This window comes from Hakea prostrata, chromosome 3 (genome assembly GCF_041222555.1).
Source record: "Hakea prostrata isolate BN-2017 chromosome 3, UWA_Hpros_2, whole genome shotgun sequence".
NCBI lineage: Eukaryota > Viridiplantae > Streptophyta > Magnoliopsida > Proteales > Proteaceae > Hakea > Hakea prostrata.
The window spans coordinates 16,767,421-16,785,751 of NC_142602.1; the positions used below are offsets into that span (position 1 = coordinate 16,767,421).

The following is an 18,331-nucleotide window of genomic DNA, read 5'->3' on the forward strand; positions in this document are numbered from 1 at the left end:
TTTTACAAGCATTTGCCCTACCACAAAGTAACCCTTATCATAAAGTTATTCTCACAGAAACTTGAACACGAAAATCATATTATACAGTGTGAAACATTTAAAGTATCTATCAAATATACAGAAAGTCATAGGAAGTCAGGTTAGTAGTATCCCATATTGGGACCACCAGATCATATATCATATACAACTATAAAAATGAAAAGACTTAACCTCTTCTCCCAAGTTCTGAACCAATCAGAATACGTTTACAAGTATCTTTTGGCTTTATTCTCCACCATGTGGCTCGTGGCTCAACCATGTGGTTCTATTGGAATCTTGTCAAGCTTGTTTTTGCTGTACAGGCAATATCTTGCTCAAACCAGCTTAGTGCTGTGGTTAATCCAACAGATCTGAGCTTTGAAGTTCATGGGTTGGATGCCAGAGTACGCGCTGCAGAACATACAGGGCAATGGTAGCAATTCTTCTGCTTTTGAAGCTGTAAAATCTAGGCTTTATCAAAAGGTCCCCACATAGAAGACAGTATATCTGAGTTAGATACTAGAGATCTTTATCATCTTACCAAAAAAAGAGATCTTTATCAGATGGGGAACTGTTTTGCAATAAGACAATGAAGATCATGGCTGGCCCTTTCAAGCTTTCTTCAATGAGTAGAGGTTTCATGGCTTTGCAGAGAGGGAAACCTGCAAAAGAGAAAACCCCTTCAACAAAAAAAACCCAACTCCACAAGATCTAGCCCCTCTTAAAGCACAACTCCTATGTTAGACTCAAGTTCATGTAGGCTCAAATATTGATTGAAAAGAGACTTAAGTTGATTAGATTTCCTTCTTTATCTCAACTTACTTCCTTAAAACCATTTTGAATATTGATGATGATATGGAGTCGTTCGTTCACCAATAAATTTCCAAATCAAACCATGTGGATCAATATCATGATTTTGATGTAAGATCACATCTTTCTCATAAAGGTCCCAACCCAATGGATATCATCTTAAGGGTTATGGCAAATAATAAATTGGAGACAGAGAACTGATCATCATAAAATACCAACAAGGATTTTAATTCAAATCACCTCACAGTAACCTACATGCCATGATGTTGTATAATCTGACCAAATCAGAATCAATTTTTGGATAAATATAATAAATCATATCAAACAGTTGAATTAACTAGACAGTTTAAATCTTGATAACAGGTTTTGATGGAGACACTTCCAACATACATGATCCTTGCTGCTCATTCTACTCATAATATAACCATGATCCATGCTGCTGCTTTCAATAAACCAAAGAAAATTCTACAAATGAATGGCTCAAACGTACACAATTTTTGGGGGAGATTTTGTTTTTAGATATGTCTCCCCGGTGACCTGTAGCTGTATTGGCATCGAAACCACTGGAATGTGCCAACATGGGTAGTCTTTCCTTTGTACCTGATGTGGATAAAACAGCACTGAACTGGGTTTAACCACAGTTGGGTCATAGATTCCGGTCGGGAGCGGCTCATTCGCAGTTGGGACTAGTTTTGGGTTGGAACCCATCAGTTACAAGAGAATGAAGGAACTCTACATTTATGGAGATAAACGCGATCCTAACAAATTCAGGATATGTGATTAAGTTATAACAAGTAACTACAACTGGCATGAGGTAGGCGATCATACTAATTAAGGTAACTGTCCTAATCAATGAAAAGATTGGTAAAACCCTAAGATAGAACCGCCACCAAGGGAAGATACAGATGAATCCAGCGGTTGGAAAGGAAAGATAAAGCCTATATAAATCATTGGTTCACGCACATTAATTGAGGTATCTAAATCGTTTCCTCATTATTTCATTCAACCTAAGCTCTGCAACTAGCTACATAAGTATGAATAAGAACAAAAATTAGACCACAGGTGCACAGGGAGGCACCAAAGAGGGCTAGCTACAACTTCCACTGAAAAGTTTTCTTCTACAGCGGCAACAATTTCTGTTTCCATAGATTTTATTAATCAATTGCAGAGGCTGCTCACGTATTGATTCAAAACCCAGCACTCCATTCCAGGTTATAATTTAAAACCAGTTTGCTCCCATACCCAATGAGCAGGTATGCACCAAGAGACGGTTGAATAGTAGCAGAGATGCAAGCCACAGGAAGAAGTGGCAGAATGGGTGGCAATATAAATAGCTCTGAAGCTGCCAATTCAAGGAAAATCGAATAGCGAGCAAAGATGTTGCTATCCTCTTCATTTTCCTGGTGCAATGACAACAATAACATCCTCATGGGACCATCTTCGCGGCAGTGATTTATGTGGAGGGTTGATAATGGCACGTTCTTCTGTTGCTAGGCGATAACCAATCACAATTTCATGCTTTTGTCGACCTCTCTTCATTATATCATAGAAGCACAACTCTTCCTGCTCAAACAGATAGAATTCTGCTGGTCTGATAAACATCTCATTACCCTGTGGAGACAAAACATTCATACATCAAATACAAGTATGTTCCACCATCATAGTACAAACCACCTCCAATACAGCAAATAGACCCATTGGTAAAATCTGAGAATTCCCAAGCAATCTCAAACAAAAACCTAAAGGGTTTCAGCTGTTCAGGTGGAGAGGTGTGGGCCTATTTCCAGTTTTTGTTATTTTTCAAGTCAAAGCATGGTGACCAGTTTTCCTGAAATTCTGGAAACAGACTCTCTGCTAAAGCTGAGGTAAGGTTTTTCACATTATGATCCTCCCCACACTCACCAGCAATGGTGGGAGCCTTATGCACCGGGTATACCATTTTTCCGTTGCATGTTAGGGAGAATGAACAAATAAATAACAAATTGAAGTGCTACTGGAAATAATCTTTTTGAATAATAAACAGTCTAGCAATCCTTAAATTCCATGTCCTTTCAGTTGATCTGCCTAGAAAAGACAAACACGAGACAAGTTTAGAGGTTGACCAGACTTTCAGCCGATAGAAATATATTCCATATTCTAACACCAAATTTTAGCGCTTTGTTGCGACTGGTTCAGAAAGCATAGAATTTATTGCTAATTGCAATCACACTGGCAAAACTCTTTCTACTGCCAGGGTAAGTGCCTTCATCCCCCCCCCCCTGCCCCGCGCAGTTCCCTGTATTTGATTCATATATTTCATCATAAGGAAGAGACGTCCATCTCCCAGACAACCTACTGGGTCACAGTTGAGTTGTTCCTGGTTTACCACCATTCTCAGTGCTGATATTGAAACCTAAAAAGGGGTAACCAGAAGCCTACCATTTCTAGTAGCACCTTTCTTGACCCAACTGGTCCATCCAGGTGTTTAACTATGCTATTTTCATCCCTGAAGCTAAATACATTATATTACTAATTTGAATGCTTACAAAATAACTAGTTGCACGCTAAGTTGGATACACCCACCATTTTATTGGCATTGGTAGTAGATGACTTACACCAGCATATGGTGTAGGTAAAATGTTCTCCCTAGAGTAAATATAGCAAAAGTGGCGGGCCTTGGTGCAATGGTTGCTAGACCACAATTGTAGCCTGAGGTCAAGGTAATGAAACAGCTTCTCAGCAAAAATTGCTGGGTTAAGGCTGCATAGAAAAGTCTCCCTTCCAGACTCCCCTTATGCGCCTTTAGCACCAGATTCGCCCTTTTAAGTAACGACGTAATAAAAATTTCTCCTTCTTTGTGTTCTTTTCTCATATGTATTTCTTTCCAAATTCCTTTTCAGTTCTTGTTTCTCTTTTGCCCTAGTCGGCAGTGGTTGACTGCCCAGGGAATTCGGGTATGTTTAACTGACTCAGGGTTGTGTCCTCTCCCAAAATCATCACCAATTCAGTATATTCATAACTTGATAGAAGTTTGCACATGGACATGAAGTACCTTTGCAGAAAAGAGTTCCTCGAGTACCCGATTGATTTGCTTGTCTTCAGTGACCATTGCTAGTGCCATACTCACTAGTTCATTCGACAACACATAATCACTAATTCTTGAGACAGAGACCAGGTTTCTAGTCCTTGAATCAAGGATCTCACTAATAATTATTGATGAGTCTGAAGCTTGCTGCACTTCGCTGATCCAAGAGCTGTAAGAGAATTCAGAATGACGTGGAGGAGGTGGTTTTGCATCTCGATCTGGAAGACGCTTGGACTGAATGCATGAAAAGAAGTAGGCAATTAGCTGTTATTGACAAAAGATTCAAAACAGATCATCAATGCCTAGATTTATCTGCAGGGTTAATCGTTTATACAGCAAGCAACTGGTGGTGAATGTGGAAATCAAACTTTCCCTATTTTTGGAGGGGTGATCATTAGAATATCTGTGTTTCTTTAACCTCCATTTCCATTTGTCGTCCAAAATCCAACAAGTAACTGCAAAATTATCTTAATTCAAATTCCAGATTTATGTTGCTAGGAGCAACTTCTAAGATTGTTTTCACTAGTCAACAGCTTCTGGAATAACAAGCAGGGTTCACTAACTTAGCTTCATATTTACAAGTCAACAACACAAATTCCTGAATCAGGTCAACATTGAACAATATAGAGTTACCTGAATATCACGGATCAGAAGAAGAGTAGACAGACATCGTGAGTCAGAAAGCACATTTGAGTCCTCCAGAGATTCATCTGCGAGAATTAAAATCTGTCTCCTTAGGGTTAGTATTCAATTGATGGGGGAAACATTTAATGGAAAACTCATCAAGAGAGCACTGCTTGACCCCCTTCCCACCTACACGCACAATCCCCGAAAAGGTTGTAACCCAGAGCACATATAGGGTAAAAAATTTATGACATACTAGATGCTGTAGAGTTAGGATTAGTATAAAAACTAGATTTCACTTTAAAATTAAAGAGTCAAAAAGTACTGAAAAGTAACCATGACTTACTGTAAAAGTAGATTATTGATCACCAAACAATTTACAAAAATAAAAAACTAGTAGAATTGGCCATTAAAACCAAATAACAACATTTCATGGAAATGAGGAGTTAAAACAATAAACAGGGAACAAAACTTCAACAGTTCACCATCGTCTACAAGAGGCAATGCATACTTACAGCGTCAAATGTCTCTACTGGAAGACTCTCCAAATGCCGCCGGATGACAGCATTTCCTATCCTGTGCACGAGCTTGATCTTCTCCAATTCTTTAAGATCAAACCCAGCATCAGAAAATTTGCGCAGCCTTTCCTTCTCTGGAACCTCATTAAACATCCATAGTTCTGAACCCGCAGCTGAGAATGACTCTAGGACCTAAGAAATTTTTTTTTTAAAAGAAATTAAAAAAACGAAAATTCAACCAGCAACATAATCAAGAATATTTCAGTGTCTGAGGCACTACACCACAGATATTAATGCAAAGACCAACCAAAAGAAAAAAGGTACGACAATTTATGTAGTAAACCAAATAACAGAACCTGCAAATATAGAAGCTGCCAATTTTCTCACTTTCTTCTGAAGCAGGTAATAAGGTTAAGGTTACTGAACTTCATGTCATACAAAAACCTTTCAAAGTTTGGCAAGCCAGTATATTCTTAATTCCTTAGAAGCTTACTTAGAACACAAGATATAACTAAGCTTCGACAATTAGGCAGTTTCCACAACTAATTACTTTGACTTAACTAAGCCTCCCCCTAATTACTTCGGTTGGCTAACTGTAACTAAGCCTCCCTCTAATTACTTTGGTTGGCTAACTGATCCTATCCCACATTTTAACACTAGTTAGGGTACTCTTTTATTTTTGTTTTTATTTATTTTTTTTTTTTTTTTTTGGGGGGGGGGGGGTGTTCAGATTGAAAGAAATAATCCCATAAAAAATTCAACCTAGAGATATTTCCCTGGATCCATTCATTTTGATGTTCAATTCGTGGACCTTGAAGTAAAATAAAGAGGATATTACTACCTCTATATTATCTTATAGATGGAGCAGGCAGGCCTTTTAGCAATGGTAACGTCACTCAATTGTGACCCACAGCTCACAAAAGTTCACAGGTTCAAATTTGGGAACAACCTCTACAAAAACAGGGGTAAGGCTGCATACAGTCATACATTATGACCCTCCCCAGATTCTGTAGTGGCAGGAGTCTTGGGCATTGGGTACTCCCTTTTTATATTGTCTTATAGAAAATGGACATAGTATAGTGGGCTCTGCTGTGAACATCTGTATTTTCTTTGATACATTCTAAGATACAAACCCTTCAACGGATATTATACTTTCTTTATTACGTACCCACTCATTTCACATCAAAATAAACAGTCTCCTAGTTGCAACATCCACAACTTTCTGATGAGAACAATGCTGAAGACCATGAAGAGTACCACCAAGTCCAAGCATTTATGAATAGGGAAAAACTTAGCAAGTTGAACTAGAATGCTTTGTACAAAAGTAGCTAACTACAAGTCCACAGTCACATTATGAAACTGGAAAATATCACAGTGATTAGGAACCTAGAGTTTGAAAGATAATCATTTGTGGTGCACCAGATATCTATTGCAAACTTACATATGAGGAACAAAATTTTTTAAATTAAATTACCATTATCATATCATGAATGTCACGGCGCCATCCACAAAATAGTATCTTCTCCGGAAATTTTGAAGGACAGAACGTGTTAGGGAAAAAGCCCCTGTGTACCTACAGCAGGAACATGGAGTGAATCATAATACATTGACCGATAGATCAGGGATTTTAAAAGGTATTTCATAACCATAAAACATAAAGAAAAGATATTTTGGTCCTCTTTTCTAGTGGACAAAGAGGGAACAAATGGCAACAAACTAAAGCTCATGTGTTTCAATGTATGGTGATGTAAAGTAGAACATCAGTGGAATCCCCAACTGTCAAGCTATCTAATGCAAAGTAGAACATCAACAAAGTGGAGACCCTGACTGTTTCAGGGATGCCAATTCAGTGGCAAACTTCTTAGCAGTTTCTGTGCAAAAGAACAAACATCAGCAAACATGGAGAAATGGCCAAGATCAATTAAGTCAGAGTTAGATAGGGATAAGGCTTGGATACCAGTACGAAGATTTGTTTAAATTTTAGGTCTAAGCAGTTTCTGAGAAAAAGAACAAACATCAGCAAACGTGGAGAAATGGCCAAGATCAATTAAGTCAAAGTTAGATAGGGATAAGGCTTGGATACCAATACGTAGATTTGTTTAAAGTTTAGGTCATTCTTCTCATGCAATTGAAGACTATTGTTGCAGTATCCCTTATTTGTTGTCCAGCGTTCTTTTTCCCTTAATTTAATAAAACTGACTTTGGCAGGAAGAAAAAAAAAGGAAGGCAATCAAGAAACCACCCCCTAGGGAAAACACAAAAATGGAATAGAATGAGTTTATCTGGCTCTCACAAGTGATGGCTGAAGCTCTTCTCTTCCCCATTGGTTTTGGTTAAGGGATTTTCTTTCTTCCCCCTTACTTATTGAGTTCTTGTCACTTCTACTCCTTTTTGTTCTTCTTTCTCTTATTCATTTTTTTTCTTTTTTTTTTAATCTCATTTCCCCTCTCAACCCCATGGATGGCTGCTCCCTACCTTTTCTCATCTACTTATTGTTCTCATCCTATTTACCTTTTCACTTTTTAGTTGATAGTGTCCTTTCCACAGTTTCAGATCCAATATATTTTCTAGGAAATAATTCTCCTTCCTCTCATCGGTTCCCCCATCAACTACTTACCTCCTTCTCAAGCACATGGAGGGGCATCAACCTAGATGTGCTTTTCTTTTTTCTTTTTCCTGTAGTTATTATTATTATTATTCAACAAGGGGTAGTGCTGTAACTTTAAGCTTTCCTGTGTGGGGCACAGGAGCTACGCAACAAGGCAGCATTCTATTTGCCTTCTATTCTAGTTATAATCTTACAATTGTAATGAATCATTCCTTCCATTATTCTAGCCATTAAGTATAGATTCAGAATCAGCCATATCAGACATTATATCTAGATCTAACCATTAGATCTAAGATCAGATCTGATCACAGATAGAATCTTCTTGCTAAAATCCATGAGTGCGATAATAACTTGCAGACTCAATGATTGAACCCCATCACCTAGTACCACTCCAGATTATACCCCTCTTTTCTTCTTGCAGTAGTTCTTCAGCAACTGAATCCTGTACTGCTTTGAAACTTTGATTTCTGACTTAGAGTGTTTCTGTTATTGCCAGTGATATGCCTTCTGCTAATTAACCAAGTCTTTTCTCAGTTTTCTGCAAAGTTAACGTAATCTTACATTTCCCGAATTCTCTTCAACTCTAGTTCCACATTTAATCTGCAGTTCCAACCAATCATTCCGTCGACCGGACTCATATTTTGAGAGATTCAACTCTTTCAGGGGGACATTCAATCAGAATTCACAAGTGGCTTTCATCTGATTATCGGATCAAGAGCTTTTGCTTTTATTGGTTGGTCACTGTTTTTGGTTCTTCATATGGATGGTGCAGATCCAACCCTTTGCCTCATTCTGAATCCTGGAGCAAATATTCAGCAGAATGTTAAGTCTTGTGCAACCTGATTTCAAGCTCTATCAGGAAGTTGGATACCAGGATTTCTTATTCCTATCAAATTCTGTTTTGTTGTTTTCCCTAGTATTCAATCACCGTAATTCTGTAAGTGTGTCTTTTTACATTTGATTTCTAGGTTGTAGAAACAAATCACAGAGTCATGTACAATGATGTAGTATTTTACTGTGTTCCATGGCCATAACTACAAGTATTGATTGTTTTAGCCTAAGGAAGTGGATGCAATTTTTGCAAATTAACACATATTACCATGAACAACAGAACATAGACATCTTAAAAAAAATTGTATAGTTTAGGCAGGGACAGGCAAATGATTTTCATCAAAGAATTCTTTGCAGACAAAGAGACGTCAAAGGGGCTTCTTACTTCTTGATTAAATCCTCCTGCATCAATTTATAAACGTTCTTAAAAAAAAGGACACAAGAAAAGCAGCCCTTATTCAAGTAGGGTGCTCACAAAATGCGTGCTACTGCAGTCAGCAATTAAACTACTGCACCTAGAAGCCAAAAGATAGTGCTCCCGATTTTCAGTGATAACTTTCATTAGACTCTGCTCGGTCTCTAAGAATAAGCATGTGTTTGTGCATGCTTTTATTGCCAGGGCCTTTTGAATTTAAATTTGCATTGTTGCAGAAAACAACTTAATTGTTTGGGAAACTAAAATGACACTTATGCGACATATGATGACAAGAAAAACAGACCTCTGGTAATGGGCCTGGTTTATAAGTATCATCATCTTCCGCTATAACAAGGACTTCATCTCCTTCTTCTAACACATAATCATCATCTGGATTTAAAATGATCTCGCCACCCATGGCAGCAACCTTCACTCCACAAGGTACAGCATCGGCAAATGACATCAGTATGTCTTCAAATCGGAGACCATCTAACTGAGGCCATCTTTTGATATAGAACTCAGCATTCTCAAATCCTAAGATATCTTCCCAAATCTGCGCAGAAGGAATAAACTCATCAATCACTAAGCATTGCCAAGCAAAAACAAAAGTGCCTCAATAACTCTATAATCTGATGAATATTCATCCACCATCCTCATTGCTCTTGAGTTGGACTGCATATAATAAGCATCCAGATTAAGTTTTATTATAAATAGGGACTAAAATAATGTAAGAAACGAAGAAAAAAATACGTACGGCTCCCGCCAATACACAGCGGAGGGCAATTGTACACAGCATTACCCCTACTTTGCTAAGAGGCTGCTTCTAGACTCAAATCTGGGACCACCAGGCCGCAATGGAACAACCTCACCATCGCACTAAGGCCAGCCCTCTAAATAGGTACTAAAATCTTGTAGATCATATATTCCATAAGAGAATGACACAATTTATAAGAAGTTTGTATAAAATATGGATAAGGAAGTTGATATGGATGAGTGAGAGAAGATAAATTTACAAATTCGAGTTAATTTGGGAATACCACCTATAAACGATATTGCAAGACAATAGTTTGAAAATGCAAGGATGTACGACAAAGGCCTTTGAAATGCTCCAACAGGGAGGAGTGGTTCAACTCAAGTTTGAGGGATATAAATCAGCCAAAGGTAGGCTAAAGATGTCCTTGGATTCTAGATATGTAGAGGAAAGACATTTAAAGATTAAGACTAGTTAGTAACACTATGAATGGAGCTGATTAGATAAAAATGATGCATATAGCTGATCCCATTTAGTTGGGAATATGGGATAAGAGTAAACTAAGTTTGAGTTCATTTACATACTTAAGTACAATTAATCTCAAAACCCTAATACTTTCCAAAGTGGGAAATCCTTTTTTTTTTTTTCCAAAGAATTTAATAGTTGTTACCTTGATGAAATCCTCAAATTTGAGTGGCACCACAAAATTAATAGTAAGACTAGGATGAACATGATCAAGAACTCAAAACGAGAAAACAGAACATACACAAGAGAGTCATACAGTCAAGGAACAATAAGCAATCATGACATTTAATTATCCCTCAATGACCACAATTTATGATATCTACCATTGAAGCTAGCTGTTTAACTAACCTGTGCAAGCCCAGGTTGGAGAGCGCACTGGATCATCAGCCGTCCAATCACATCATGTGCAACAACTGTTTCAACGAGTTCCCCACCAACAAGCTTTACTAAAGGTTCATTATCAAGATCACTGATCTCTACAACAATATGACCCCTCAAACCTTCCTTCACTCCAGTCAGACTCAATACAACTCTCAAAGCACGTGAGTCACTCTGACAAGAAAACATAGTAAAATTTAAGAATTATAACTTGTTAGAAATTCATTCTGAAAAGTCACATGGTGTTACGCTGTTGATGAAATTGCAACCTGCTCTGCATTTTCATCAGATGCCAATACAATTATAGCTCGTGCCTTTGAAACTGAAACCTATAGTCAAGAATAAACCACAAAAGTCAAGAGTTCTGCACTAATCAAGTGAAGACGAGAATTAAGAGAGTAGAATATAAAAATGGTAAACCATGGATAGCTCTAGCATACCTTTTTCAAGTCAGCCAAAATGAGAGGAGATCCACTTCTGCAAATGACAGAGGTCCCCATGAAATCAAATTCCAGCTTTGATATATCTGTTTCCATTTCTTCTTTTTCTCTTTCAGCAAGCACTACAACTACATCACCTCCTATACTTTTGTTAGCTATGGCAAGCTGCTTTAGAAGTGAATCCTGAAAAAGAATGCAAGTCAGCAGAAGGGACCCAAGAATAAATAAATAAATAAAATACCCAGGAACTATGACAAATGAAATCAGTTAGTCGAATGAGGACCAACAGAGGAATAAAATCAAGGGCAAAAATGATTATTGGACTGTTTCTTTACAGAAGTGGAAACCTAACTGCCCCAGAGCTTCTGCTAGTTTCCTCCACTTATTTATTGTGTGAACTTTTTTATGAATCATATTTATGTAAATCTATTATGAACGAAGGGTTGTCCAGAAACTGGAAGAAAGGTGCAGATGTATCAAGGGGGAAAAGAATATATGCAGTCGGCACAAAAGATTGAACAAGATTTGGTTTCCTCTATATGTTTGTGGTTCTCGTTCAACCTTAAAAAGAAGAAGAAGAAGAAGAAGCGCGAAGGAGTGAAGGTGTGCAAGGACACACTGTGTTCAAACCTAAACAATAATACAAATTGACAAAGAAAAAAGAGGGTTGAAAAATTGGGGCATTAGTGAGATCAGCACTCAAGAACTTTTTTTTTTTTGGAAATGCGGTTCATCCGAGCAGCTTGCCCGCATCACAACTATATCCTCAAGACGCACGCTTTTTATATAATTAATATAGACGGGATTCGCCGAGCTTCTAAGACCAAAACAATGGTGAGAGTGGGCCATCTCTGGGGATTGAAAGCCACCTCCAATGATTAAGTCAGTTCATGTAAGAAAATCAGATACTCCCCTTGAGGAATAAATGCCCAAGGGAATGAAGAAAATAATGTTCTTCATGAGTTAATGCAAGAGAATAATAGTTGGAGTATTCAAGTCATCTCACCGTTACTCGTGTATAGTGAGGTTATATATGCAGCTGGTCCATACCTAAACTGATGATCGATTCACCGTAGCCCTACGATGAAGATGACTAAGATGAATGGTGGAGATGGTCTGGTGGTGAGGCTTGCAAAACAAGTTGATACGCATGGTTCCCAAGACAACTGGTGATCTCACAGGTGAATCAAGAGATCAGTGGTAAGTTAATCTTGATGTGATGCCATTCCTCAGTTGTGTTTGTACTCTTTCTTCTTGTGAGGCTTTTTTTTTTTTTTTTTTTTTTTGTAGGTACCTTGGGGTTGCCGTCAATGAAAAACATTTTGATTCACCACTTCCTGACTCATTTCTTAGTAACTTTTGCATTCATGATGAGCTCACATCATTTTGTTTACAAAATATTATTAAGTATAGGCTCTCGAGAACTGTATATTCCAACAAAATTTCTCTGAAAATGGCTAAGTGTTGGTTCTCGGGAGGAGTTTCCAGCATAGGTGTTCTCCCCAATGAGTGTATACAACTGGCCCAAGAAATCACCAAAGAAATAACCAAGTACTTAGCTATTTGTACAAGTTGGTAACTCTTACTTGTGTAATGACATGTCTCATTCATTGGTAGAACTTCCTCAAATGTACAGCATTCCACGCGTGAGCAAGCTCTCTATCAGTCTCCATGTCCTTGAGTTTGTAAGTTTCAGGTTGGAGTTCACGCACCACAAGGTAGGGACCTTCCTATCTAGGGGACACTTATTCCTTTGTCTCGGAGTTGAGACATCAGCTTGTCGGAGGATCAGATCTCCTTGCCGAAAAGTATTACTTCTAACTCTGGAGTTATAATACTTTGCTACTTTCTTCTGATAAGCCACTTCTCGAACTTCATCAATGAATTCCAAATTTGCCTGTAGCCCTTCTTCATTTGCTACTTCATCAAAGTGTGTTGACCTCAGTGATCATGCTAACACTTCTACAGGAACTAGTGCTTCAGTGCCATAGGACAATTTGAAAGGAGTCTCCCCCACTGGTGTTCTTGATGATGTCCTATAAGCCCAAAGAACGTGATGCAGCTCCTCTACCCATTGTTTGTGACTTTCCTCCAACCGTCTTTTGATGCCATCTAGTAAAGTGCGATTGATAACCTCTACTTGGCCATTGCATTGGGGATACGCAACTGCAGCCCTTCTGAAGTCAATATGACAAGTCTAGCAAAACTCCTTGAATGCAAGGTTATCAAATTGAGTTCCATTGTCAGTCAGCAGTATCTTGGGCAAGCCAAATCTGTATATGATTTTGTTGAGGGTGAACTTTTCCATCTGCTTCTCTGTTATGGTTGCAACTGCTTCGGTTTCTACCCACTTGGTGAAGTAGTCAATGGCAACTATCAAGAATTTTCTTCCCCCTGATGCAGGTGGAAATGGTCCCAAGATATCCATTCCCCATCTGGCAAAAGGTATTCGACTAAGAATTGAGACCAAGGGAACTGCAGGGACCCTCTATACTGAAGAGTGAAGTTGACATGGTTCGCAATGGCGAACGTAGTCCTAAGCATCCTTCACCATAGTTGGCCAAAAGATCCCTTGTCTTAAGATTTTGAAAGCCAGCACTCTTGCACCCATGTGAGCTCCACAGATTCCTTCATGAACTTCTGCCAACGCATACTGGGCGTCTGTAGGACCTAAGCTCTTCAGTAGTGGCCCTTCCACAGAACGCTTGTATATTGTTCCTTCTATCAGAGTGAATTTTGATGCTCTCCTCTTAACGATGTGAGAGTGAGCTTGATCCTCTGGAAGTTGGTCATACTTTAAGTAAGCAATCAATTCATCCACCTAGGAAGGTTCTGCTTCCTCGATCTCAATTATTTCCCAAGCATCAATACTTGGTTCATGAAGGATCTCTTAATCAACTGAAGCTTCTATATCCTCAATGCCAGCAGAGGCTAGCTTGGCCAAGATGCCAGCATTCACATTTTCCTAGCTGGGGATTTGAATAAATTCACACTAATTGAAGTTGGCCTTTAACCCATTTGCCTTGGCAAGGTATTGGGCAATTTTTCCTTCTATGGCCTCATAGACACCCTTGACTTGGCTCACTATCAACTGAGAGTCATTGTGTATCTTCAAAAATTTTGACACACAGAGACGCCGCCAAGCGGAGTCCTGCCAATGATGCCTCATATTCAGCTACATTATTCGTCGTCGAGAAGGTGAGGCGCAAGGCATAGTTGATAACAAAGCCATTGGGACTTTCCAACACTAGACCCGTTCCACTTCCCGCGGTGTTGCTAGCTCCATCAACGAAGAGAATCCACATTTCAGTGGATGCCTCTTGATCTTCTCTGGTACTCCATCCAGCAGTAGACTCAACCACATAGTCTGCTAACGCCTACCCCTTTATTCCAATTCTCGGCTGAAAGTCAACCTGATGTTCACTCAGCTCAATAGCCCAAGTGACCATCCTTCCTGCCAAGTGGCTCTGATCTGTTCAGAGGAGGGGTTTTGCTGCGCCTTCTTGGCAAAGGTGAGGCCTCAAGACTGTGAGTGGCCTTCACATGCTGATTTAGATGCCCTCTGGCGATCAACTTTTCAATGTCCACTTTCAACATACGACATCATACCCTGTCTTTGTGGTATTGGCAGTACTCTACCATGTTAGCCCTATTGCATGCAGTCTTCCAGGGGTTTTCAATAACCCTAATTCTCCTGAGTCTCAGATTTGCATGAGAACTGCAAATCGTGATTTATTTAGAGGAGTGAATGCTTCCTCGTCGTCCTCTATCACTTGCTTGCCACGCCACTCTTACCTGGGTCTTGAGCCCATTTTTGAGAAGCGTGCTCTAGAGCTGGATTCAGGGGCCTTTCTGATGGCTGGCCTATCTTGCTCTTTGTAGTGGCTTCGGTTTGCTTCGAGAACTTCTTCTATCGTAGCCATCTCATACCCTAGGTTCAGCAGCTCCACTAGAGTCTTGGGCTTCTTTTCCACAATAGAGGTGTTCAGCTTTTCGCTAGTCACACCTCTCTTAAAGGCAGTGAAAGCTACCTTGTCATCAAGATCCTTGATCATGATGGAGATGTTATTGAAGCGAGAAATGAACTCTCTGATAGACTTTGAACGTCCCTGCTTAAGGGCTAGCATGTTGTCTTCCGTTTTGTCCTTCTTGATCCCACTTTTGAATCTGGCCACAAAGGCATATCCCAGCTCCGTAAAGTTGTGGATAGAATGTTTGGGTAGCCTAGAGAACCATGTGGTGGCTGGTCCAATTAACGACGCTGGAAAGCATCTGCACTTGATGGGGTCTCCTCCCCCGCACATAGTCATGATAGAAGTGAAGTGACTGATGTGTGCCATGGGATCTATAGTCCCTATAAGGTGTGAAGGTAGGGGTATGGAAACCAACTAGCAGGGGTTCCGCCATGATTTCTGGCACAAAAGGATCCTGGCTTAATATCAGTTGGACCTCGTCAGGGACCTTTTTGTCCAGTTGAAAGAGTCGTTCATTCATGTCCTGGACCTCTAGGTACATGCTTTCATCGCGTACAGATGCCAAAGTCTTAGAGACCCTGTCATTAGTAGGGGTCCCTTCGACTTAGCCACGCGTTCCTTCAATGGTTTCCTGGGTTTTGAAGCTTGAGGCAAGTTTGCTACAGCTCCAGGAAAGGAGAGTCTGTCTCCCTGGCTTCCTAGTCTATCAAAGACAAATCTATTTGCACCTCCCCCCGTGGCCTTGGCTTTGGCCTTGCCTTTGTCCTTACGCCTCATCCGTCGGGCGGGAAGCGGATTCACTTCATGCCCTATCATCGAGATTGACAGGGGAGGGATTCGCTATTCCGGGCACAGCAAGCGTAAGAGGAACAGAGGAAGGTTAGCCTTGACCCCATTGGCTCATCATTGAGTAGAGGGAACTGATCATCTCGAGCATTTTTTGATGTATGTCAACTTGTGGGACAGGATTTGGATTAGATGTATGAGTTGCCCCTTGGGGAGCGGGATCAATGGGTAACTTAAGGATAATTTTTTGATGCTCATGCCCCGAAAGGGCTTGCGTATCTCTTGAGGCTCCATCTCTTCGGTTGGCCCCCTTCCTCCTGGGACGGGGGTTTTCCTGAGACTTAGAAACTCCATCACCTGAGTTATCTTCAGCCATCCTTTGGTTATCCGAAAGATTCAGACAAGGGGAAAGTTACTGAACTTTTTTGTTAGCGTTTCCCACAAACAACCCTAAATGTTATTGTGAAAATGTGCTTGGGATTCCTTGGCTCGCTCCTGGTCCAAGTCTAGTTTCTGAGACCAAAACAATGGTGAGAGTGGGCCGCCTTTGAGGACGGGAAGCTACCTCCAATAATTAAGTCAGTTCAAGTAAGAAAACCAGAGACTCCCCTTGAAGAATAAATGCCCAAGGGAATGAAGAAGATAATGTCATTCAGGAGTTTATGCAGGAGAATAATGATTGGAGATCAATGTTAAGTTGATCTTGATGTGACGCCATTCTTCAATTGGGGGGACAAAACAGCAGTACACAGTACTCGAGGGAGACTTTCGGCGAATGAGAAACTTCTGGGCTATCCATGCACATTTAATGAAACTCAGTGTATTCAATGCTAAATTAAATGTTGGAATTTGACATATGCATCAAATCTCTGTCCGTCTCTGCTTCTTTCAAGAAGTCACATGATGACAGCTGTGTGTCACCGTGATGCACGATTCTGGACTCCTCAACTGGCATCTCCTCCGAGAAGCATCACGATTGAGTTGGACTATCTTGGACCAAGCTTGAGCCCTTGGTTCGGTTCAAGTGGTCTGCTTCGGTTCAGGGGTTTGACCGTAACACAAAACAATGGTATCAGTCAATAACAATTACCATGATTCAAGAAATTGTAATGACGGAGATTATGATAGTAAAAACGTAACACAAGTATGACTTTCCTTTTCTTCCTTTTTCTTTTTCTCAGTTCCTTTCTTATCTTGCAACAACAAAATCATCAATAGAAATTTTTTTAATGTTATCTACAATATGAAAATGCATGGTTCATCAACTCCAAAGTAATATTGATTAATTTACCAACTTGTCACTCCACCCAAGAATCAGTATGTGGTTTCTCTCAATGACTTCGCTTTTCCCCTTCCGCAGTGAATCAACCTTCTTTGAGATTGCATCAGATACTAGGCCGAGCATCATTGCAAAGACCAGCATTCCTCCAGAACTTATTGAAACGGAGACAATCCTTTGACCAATGGCAACGGTATCTGTATGAGTTCCTGAATCTGCGACAAAAGTCCATGAAAGCCATAAAGCCTCCCAGAAGGTGCAATCACCTACAGCATACAATGCCAGTCCCCCAAATGCAATAAGCAGTACAGTCGCAAAAAGAAATGCGATCAACTTTGCATATGGATAGACAGAGAAAAACACGTCCACTCTATATGCAATTCTCTTCTTCAAGGAAACTTCTTCTTCATTATTCCTTGACCCTCTTGCAATCCTGATTAGTTGAGGAAGATAGTCGAGATATTTGAACAAAACAAATGATGCGATAACCATTAACACCACAGTATACAAAACAAGAGTTCTAACGGCATCACCATTAGAATATGAAAATAAACTCGTAACTTCATGCGGCAAATTCTTTATGTTATCAAGACCAACATCCCTGTTCCCACTCCCACTATGAAGTCGAGTAATCTCTCCCTGGCGAACAAAGCAAATCAAACCTTAGCTTTCACACACCGTATGCAAATTTTAAAATAAAGATTGGTTATAGAGGCAAGGGGTGCACCTGGAGGCCTGTGATTTGGGTTCGCAGAGAAACTGCATAGATAAACGTCACTGAACAAATGGCTATGAGCTGCAGCACAAACCCAAAGATGAATTAAAAAGTGGAGCTCAAAGCTTTTACAAGAAATATCAAGCGGAAAAATCTCAGGTACTTACCGAACGAAATGCCAACGAGCTGCTGCTATGTTGACGGGAGCTTCTACGAGGAGATGCAGTGAACGGTGAGTAAGATCTAGGCGAAGAGTATCTCGGAGACTGAGTCAGCTTCGGTGGAGTTCCCGCATCTGAGACCGAACGACAGAAACCTCGACGATAAGGCAAGGTATGTGAAGCAAGCTTAGCTCGACTTTGATTAAATATTCCGCCCTTTCGTTTACTAAACGGATCGCGATCGCCGTCAGAGGACCTTCGTAAGTCAAAGGCTCGATTAGCCGAGGAAGACAACAGCTTGGAGCTTGAGGATTTGAGTTTGAATCTCCACTACTATTAGACATTGTGATTGTGGCGAGAGAGACACTGAGCCTGAACCTTGATCTGCAGCTAAATCTCTAGCTTCAAAGAATCATCTGATTTGGAAAAAAGGA

The 18,331-nt window shown here is 40.0% G+C and overlaps 1 pseudogene across 1 annotated transcript; it reads right to left on the minus strand.

The window, feature by feature from the left end:
• Positions 1 to 1,800: 1,800 nt before the first annotated feature.
• On the minus strand, positions 1,801 to 18,256 carry LOC149021237 (putative ion channel SYM8; annotated as a pseudogene). The gene is made up of 12 exons (XR_016172305.1): positions 17,904 to 18,256; positions 17,749 to 17,817; positions 17,034 to 17,660; positions 10,983 to 11,165; positions 10,812 to 10,871; positions 10,513 to 10,716; positions 9,193 to 9,441; positions 6,509 to 6,607; positions 5,032 to 5,226; positions 4,526 to 4,618; positions 3,860 to 4,126; positions 1,801 to 2,439 (listed from the first exon to the last, which is right to left on the minus strand). The product of XR_016172305.1 is annotated as a putative ion channel SYM8 (transcript).
• Between the last annotated feature and the right edge of the window lie 75 nt (positions 18,257 to 18,331).